General features: G+C 41.8%; 1 pseudogene; it reads left to right on the plus strand.

Annotated features, from left to right (window-relative positions):
• Positions 1-609: 609 nt before the first annotated feature.
• Positions 610-3,465, plus strand: Gm5397 (annotated as a pseudogene).
• The last annotated feature ends 4,990 nt before the right edge of the window (positions 3,466-8,455 follow it).

Raw genomic sequence — 8,455 nt, forward strand, 5'->3', positions numbered from 1 at the left:
AACCCTAGACCAAGTTGGGGTTTGGGAGGGCTTCCACCTTCCAAAAACTTTGCTTATTGTTCTTTCAGGTGACATCACACTCAGCTACGGAACCTTGAAGGCTGTGTCTAGGGCAACCCTTTGAATTAAACATCATTCGTGAGGTTGCCTCCAATGTGTTAGCTGCTGGGTTTAGGCCTGGTGTCTTACTAGTGATTAACTAGGACGATTAGTCCGATTTCGAAGTTTTGGCTACTTAGCTGGTTACAGTACCCAAGAAGGATACTTCTGAGGAAGTATTCTTAGAACTTCTCCAACTTTTTCAGAGTGGACCCTTGGTGAACTGCCAACCTCTGACTCTTCACCAATCGGTCTCCAATATTGACAGCTTAATTATCTCCATTCTTTGACTGACCCTGACCTGGAAAGTCAACTGTTTATAAAAGAGCCTCATAGGTTTGCACCCTTGAACCAACTATCCAATGGAAGAAGTGATTATTTGGACATCAGGGTGAAAGACCCAGGAGTACCCTCCCGGAGCAAGGCATGAGGTTGCTTTTGCTTGGAAATTAGAAAGGCAGTACTATACCAGAGTCAACACCCTCGAAAAAGCAGTTCAAGCAGTTCTCCATGTGGCAACCTAAATAGCATGGGTTGGAGATGAAGCCTGAAGCTTCAGGAAAAGGGCAAAAACTGAAATACCAGGAGGAAAGTGGGACAGAGATAGTCTGAAGCTTTGGGACAAGGTCCAAAAAGGAAGTGCCAGGGTGGACAATGGATGGTATTTATTTATTTATTTTTAATTTATTTTTTAAAATGTTTTACTAGGTATTTTCTTCATTTACATTTCCAGTGCTATGCCAAAAGTCCCCCATACCCTCCCCCCTGACTCCCCTACCCACCCACCCCCACTTCTTGGCCTTGGCGTTCCCCTGTACTGAGGCATATAAAGTTTGCATGACCAATGGGACTCTCTTTCCACTGATGGCCGACTAGGCCATCTTCTGATACATATGCAGCTAGAGACACGAGCTCGGGGGATACTGGTTAGTTCATATTGTTGTTCCACCTATAGGGTTGCAGATCCTTTTGGCTCCTTGGGTACTTTCTCTAGCTCCTCCATTGGGGGCCCTGTGATCCATCCAATAGCTGACTGTGAGCATCCACTTCTGTGTTTGCTAGGCCCCGGCATAGTCTCACAAGAGACAGCTATATCTGGGTCCTTTCAGCAAAATCTTGCTAGTGTGTGCAATGGTGTGAGCATTTGGAGGCTGATTATGGGATGGATCCCCGGGTATGACAGTCTCTAGATGGTCTGTCCTTTTGTCTCAGCTCCAAACTTTGTCTCTGTAACTACTTCCATGGGTGTTTTGTTCCCAATTCTAAGAAGGGGCAAAGTGTTCACACTTTGATCTTCATTCTTCTTGAGTTTCATGTGTTTTGCAAATTTTAACTTGTATCTTGGGTATTCTAGGTTTCTGGGCTAATATCCACTTATCAAAGAGTACATATCATGTGAGTTCTTTTGTGATTGGGTTACCTCACTCAGGATGATGCCCTCCAGGTCCAACCATTTGCGTAGGAATTTCATAAATTCATTCTTTTTAATAGCTGAGTAGTACTCCATTGTGTAAATGTATCACATTTTCTGTATCCATTCCTCTGTTGAGGGATATCTGGGTTCTTTCCAGCTTCTGGCTATTATAAATAAGGCTGCTATGAACATAGTGGAGCATGTGTCCTTCTTACCAGTTGGAACATCTTCTGGATATATGCCCAGGAGAAGTATTGCGGCATCCTCCGGTAGTACCATGTCCAATTTTCTGAGGAACCGCCAGACTGATTTCCAGAGTGGTTGTACAAGCTTGCAATCCAACCAACAATGGAGGAGTGTTCCTCTTTCTCCACATCCTCGCCAGCATCTGCTGTCACCTGAATTTTTGATCTAGATGGATGGTATTTAAAGAACCCGGCAAGGCTCAGAAGAAGACCCCTTAGGAGCCTCAAGACCTAGAGCTCCTGAGAGAACAGACTAGTAAGGGTCAGGTACGGAAACCCCAGGGAGTGACTCCAAAACAACTAAAACCCCTAGAGTTGACTGAAGGTCCTTCAGAGCAGGCTGTAACTGGGAGGAAGCCTACTGATGGTGGCAAGGGTCGCAAATGGCCCTATTCTGTCATGGAGGGGAGAAAAAGCCCCCCAAAGGAAAAGTACAGAAGGATGCTTCACCACCTTCAGTGTGACCAAGATGTGACGTCAGACCCACACAGGCCTCACACAATCCTTATAAACACCTGGAAGATCAAAGGAGGCAAGTCAGGAGACAGTCATGGATCAGAAACAACTCAGAGAGATCGAGAACCATCTACTGTTTTTGCTCTAAAAGAATGTTTTTCACCAGAGGAGAGAGAGAAGTGGTGTTCTGAGGAGAAATCTGTTACAGAGAAGAAAGGTTGTGTTAAAGGGTGAAGGAAGAAGGGGGAACATCTTGGAGCCTGATTTAACAGGAATACGGGCTCAGATCATCCTGGATAGTGGCAGAGACAATAGCTTACTCCCCAACAAGATGGCAGTACTTGCGGCAGAGAAAAAGCCTCTCACAGACCAAGAAAAGGGCAGAGAAATGGATCAAATCCCTGATATTACAGAGGACATGGAGAAGGAAATTGAGAGTGCATTGGGTCCAGGACCCCAAGAGGAAATCTTAAGTTCCAGATTCAAGTTGCAAATCACCAGAGGAGATATCCAGACCCTGGAGAACGGTCAGTGGCTCAATGATGAGGTCATCAATTTCTACACGAACCTTATGGTTGAGAGAAATGAAAACCAAGGCTACCCGGCTCTTCATGTCTTTAGCACTTTCTTTTACCCCAAGCTAAAGCATAGCGGTTACAATTCCGTGAAAATATGGACTCGAGGCATCAATCTCTTTGAAAAAGAACTCATCTTGGTGCCTATTCACCAGAATGTACATTGGAGCCTGGTGGTAATCGATTTAAGAAGGGAAGTCTGTGAGACCATCTTCCAATATTTACAAAATGAGAGCAAGACACGCAGGAACATTGAGCTGGACCTTTTGGAGTGGAAGCAGTACAGTGTGACATCAGAGGAGATTCCTCTGCAACTGAATGGGAGGGACTGTGGAACGTTTACCTGTAAATATGCAGATTACATCTCTAGGAACCAGCCTATGACCTTTTCTCAGCAACACATGCCCACCTTCAGGAAGAGGATGGTATGGGAAATCCTGCATAGTCAATTACTGAAACAACATCCACCCGGTTGCTATAGTCCCCATCCCTGTTCTTTTCCATCACTGTTTCTAATATACCTCAGGTAGGATGAGTTGAAGAGATTTAAAACAGGTACTGAGCTGCCTGACTGGATGAAGCCCACTCTCTTCAATATAGTCCTAACGTGGGATGTGGGACCGATGCCCTAATGCCATCTCTAGGATGTATGCAACTATTGCAAGCTTAGAAACTGCTGCTGCCCAACCCACAGGAAACCACGTGTTGAAGAAATCCTGTTTTAATTTAGTCAATCAATTGTTGTTTTTTGTTTGTTTGTTCGTGTGTTTGTTTTGTGTTTTTTGTTGTCTATTTGTGTTTTGGGTTTTTTTTTGTTGTTTGTTTTTTGATTGTGTCTTTGATTTTGTCTTTTGTTTTTGATTGGTTGGGTTTTTTTGTATTTTTGTTTTATGTTTTTGTGTGTTTTGGTTTTGTTTGTTGTCTTTGTTTGTGTTTTTGTTTTTGTTTCTCATTCATTTGTTTTTTGTTCTTTGTGCTTTTGTTTTTGTTTTTTGTTTTGTTTGTGTTTTCAGTTTTGTGTCTTGTTTGTGTTTTTTATTATGTTGTTTGTTTTTTGTTTGTATTTTTGATTTTTTGTTTATTTTTTTCTGGTTTGTTTGTTTGTTGTATTTTTGTCTTTTTTGTGGTTTTGTTTGGTTTTGTCTTCCTGGCCCTACCCCACTGACTGTTTTCCTTTACTCATTTGCAAACCTTGGCCATTGTCACTTTCCAATACTATAGTCCTTGTTTGAACTATTTCTGAAAGGAATGCCCATCACGGTGCCATTTCCTGTTGAAGATCAGGAGGGACACCAGCAGGAAGAGGCAGAAGTTCTTCACTAGCATCCCTAATGATAGAGTTGTAGGCTGTTAAATTGAATCAGGGGATATTGGTGTTTTTTTTTTTAATGTTTTCGTATTTTTTAAAAGCTTGAATATAGTATGAGAAATGAAAATGAGTTGCACATACTGGTGCTGTTCTGCACCACCGTACTCTGCTGGACCTGGACAGGATGCAGCCAAACTACTGACTGGACTTTAGGACTAGTAAGAAAAGCACCATGGTCATTTAAAGACTCATTCTATCCCAGACCTGCCTTAGTTTTGGAAGTTGATTTGAAGTAACTATAATGGCAAAAGTCCATTTCTATCTCTAGTCTCATTGAATACAAACCCCATCTATTACTGTATTGAATTATTATTTTTTTTAAAAGTTCTATTCAATTTAAAATTTTTTACAAAATGTTTTGGTATATATTAAGATAAAATTGAGATTTTTTTTCTCATTAGATTAATATTCCCACTGTGCATAATTGGGGATTTAGTATTTAGGTTTGAAACTGCCAGTTATATAATAATCTACTTTACATTTGATAGTTTTGTATTTAAATTTTCTATTCATCATCTTATGGTTGTGTTTATGCAATTTTTACTTAATAAAGTTTAAAGTTATTTAAACACTTCACAAGATCTGGTGCCTCCTGTTTCTTTTATGGCAGAGTAATAAAGCCTGGTTTGTGAGGTGACCTGAGAAGCAGGTGTTGAGGGTGTGACTCACCAGCTTCAGCCTTAGAAACATTGTGCTCACCAGTGATTGTTATTGTGTTCTGGGTCTCTGCAGTGGAGTTGGAATGTTCCAGAGAGCATCCACTCCTTTATTGTGGGTTGTAGAGGGAGAATATATGTGCAGCTCAGTTGAGCTGTGTCCAGCTGTAGAGTGTGTACTTGGGGCCACTTGTTATTGAAGCTACTCTGCATTACTCTAAATGGGAATTCAGGCAGGTCCACTACTGACACCTACCACAGACTGAGAATGACACTGGAAAAGAAAACAGTATCTTCATAGTTTGGCCCAGATTTTGGGAGAAAAAATATCTCAATTCTCTTTTGTCTCTAGCAGCTTGAGGATGTATAGAAAAGACAACACAGAGTTGGGGGAATGGCTCAGTTGGCCAAGTACTTGCCAGTAAGTGTGAGGATCCAAGTTGTACCCAGGGCCCCATTAAGATAAGCCACGATGTGTGGCTGTAAGCCTGAAGAGCTCAGATCCTTTATGGCAGAGTGGTTTTCCATCTTATCTCTTTCCTCCAGCCCAACTCCTGCCTTGGGAGGATGTTTCTTTCCTAATCAGCCATTCTTGCTTTTTCAGCAATTAGAAGTCTGTAATCAATTAATTGAGGACAGAAGATCCTCAAAATCCTCTGGAAGCTCTTCTGAACCTTGCTATCATCCAATATCAGTAGTGTCTATTTTCAAATGCTTAATGTGTATGTGGAGGCTGACAAACATGAAGCTCGGTGGTAGATGGGAGAGCTTACCCATGTATGATGTGTGAGTCCATGCCTTCAGTCATCAGCACCTTTGGTGGGGCACAGAGCTGAAGCTTTAAAATGTTTGTGGATGTTCCACTCCACAGGGAGCAGACAGCTAAGCTCAGTAAGAAGATGAAGTTTCCAACGAGCAGTTGTATTGCAGATGACTCTGTTCCTTCACAGGACGACTCATCATAGTCACGTGGTATGCCATTTGATGGCACTGGCCTTCAGTAAAGGCAATGTAGTCTTTGGAAGAGCAAAGTGGGCCCAGATAAACAATACCGAGGTTCAAAAACAAGTTTTCAAGTACATCTGTTTTTCTTCAGAGCTGGGACTGAATCCAGGACCTCATTGATGGGGAGCAAGCACTCTGCCAACTCACAATATCAGTAACAACAAAAAAACCAGCAACATGCACCGCCCCCAGAATCAATTATTATTATCTTAAAAAGCAGTTCATCTAAATTAGGGCCAGGCTATTTTTTTGGAAGTTGAATGCTGCCATCTGCTGGCTGCCTTGGAGGAGGGCACTCTTTCAGACACAACAAAACCGAAAACCCACACAGCCTCAGAGGTGAAAGCCAGATACAACATAATTTTACCCACAAAAATGATCGCTTCTTTCACAATGTAAGTAAAATATGATTCTTTTAAAAAGTGTAAAATATAGAAAACGTGAATATGGAAAAGTATAAATTTCCTATTACTCCTTAGTCCAACACCTTGGTGATTTTTTTCTTTGCCCATTCCCCTCTTTCATTTTCCCTTTTCTCGTGTGTGTGTGTGTGTGTGTGTGTTGTTTGCTTATTTGTTTATTTTGAATTAGAGCTATGTATATAGCTGAGGCTAACCTTGAAACTGACCTTTCCCTATATCTCTGCTTCAGAGTACTGGGATATCAGGGGGACATTACCACTCCCAGCCACCCAGGCTTTATGTGCACATTGATTCATGTATTGGATTGAAACAGGTTTTCCTTTATCCAAGGCTGCCTTAGACCTTTCTAGTTAGCCTTGAACTTCTGACCCTACTGGTTCAACTTTGAGAATGCTGGGGTTTCAGGGCTGTGCCACCATATCCAGTTTACCCAGGTTTATGCATGTGGGCATCCAAGCAATTTAACTCAAATTTGAATCTCCAAACTTTACCTGTTACTCCCATCTTCAGGTGCAGGCATGAAATCCAGTGGCACAGCATGCTGAGCAAGCACCTTGCCATTGAGCTACAGCCTGTCTCTCTTGTTTCCATCGTACAATATTTGGACTTGTGTTCCAAACTATGTTTTTATACGAGTTGCATTTAACAAACAGTTATTGCAAATTTTCTATATGCTAAGCAATTTATTAGGCAACAGGAATAAAACAATGAAAGGCTGGAGATATGACTCATTTGGCGATGCTAGAGCCCTTTGCCTAGAGGGCACTGGACCCCATATTAGATTTCCAACCATGAAAATCAAAAATAAGGATGCAGGAATGGTTCAATATATGAAAATTTATCAAAGTAACCCACTATATAAACAAACTTAAAAAAAAATCACATAATCATCTTAGTAGATGCTGAAAAGGTACTTCATTTATTAAACCCATCTTTTTTTTTCTAGGTTTTAAGACAAAACCCCTAACTTTTCTTACTGATAATGGTATCACATAGCTGTAAGCACTCAGGATGGAGAGGCAGGAGGATTGTCCCCAAGTTCCTGATCTCATAGCATGTTTGAGGCCCAACTGACACACATAGTGAAAAATGCCTATCAAAGCAAAAACAAACTCCACTGTGCATGTAGAAATGAACAGAAGAGCACTTGACACCTTAGCTCACAACCTCCTGCAACTCCAGCCCGAGGGAACTCAACACTCCCCCATGGCCTCTGTGGCTTCCTGTACCCAGGTTCTCATATCCACATGAACAAACATTAATTCAAAATAAAACAGTTCTTTTTCATAGGAAACAAAAAGATTGAGAGAGAGGGAGGACACAGAGCCCCACACAGACTATAATTTCAACCGTCTCAGGCAGAAATCTTAGTTGCTCATCATATTCATTACAGTGTATCGCCTGAGAGATTAGGGTTGTTTTTTTAAATTAGGTATTTTCTCCATATACATTTCAAATGCTATCCCAAAAGTCCCATAGACCCTCCACCCCATACTGCCCTACCTACCCACTCCCACTTCTTGGCCCTGGCATTCACCTGTACTGAAAAGTTTAAAGTATAAAGTTTGCAAGACCAAGGGGCCTCTCTTCCCAATGATGGCCGACTAGGACACCTTCTGCTACATATGCAGCTAGAGAAACGAGCTCTGGGGGTACTGATTGGTTAATATTGTTAATATTGTTGTTCCACCTATAGGGTTGCAGACCCCTTCAGCTCCTTAGATACTTTCCCTAGCTCCTCCATTGGGGGCCCTGTGTTCCATCCAATAGCTGACTGTGAGAATCCACTTCTGTGTTTGCTAGGCCCCGGCATAGCCTCACAAGAGACAGCTATATCAGGGTCCTATCAGCAAAATCTTGCTGGTGTATGCAATGGTTTCAGTGTTTGGAGGCGGATTATGGGATGGATCCCCGGGTATGACAGTCTCTAGATGGCCTTTTGTCTCAGCTCCAAACTTTGTCTCTGTAACTCCTTCCATGGGTGTTTTGTTCCCAATTCTAAGAAGGGGCAAAGTGTTCACACTTTGGTCTTCGTCCTTCTTGAATTTCATGTGTTTTGCAAATTTTAACTTGTATCTTGGGTATTCTAGGTTTCTGGGCTAATATCCACTTATCAGTGAGTACATATTGTGAGAGTTCCTTTGTGATTGGGTTACCTCACTCAGGGTGATGCCCTCCAGGTCCATCCATTTGCATAGGAATTTCATAAATTCA

The sequence above is a fragment of the Mus musculus genome, chromosome X (assembly GCF_000001635.26).
Source record: "Mus musculus strain C57BL/6J chromosome X, GRCm38.p6 C57BL/6J".
In the NCBI taxonomy this organism is placed as follows: domain Eukaryota; kingdom Metazoa; phylum Chordata; class Mammalia; order Rodentia; family Muridae; genus Mus; species Mus musculus.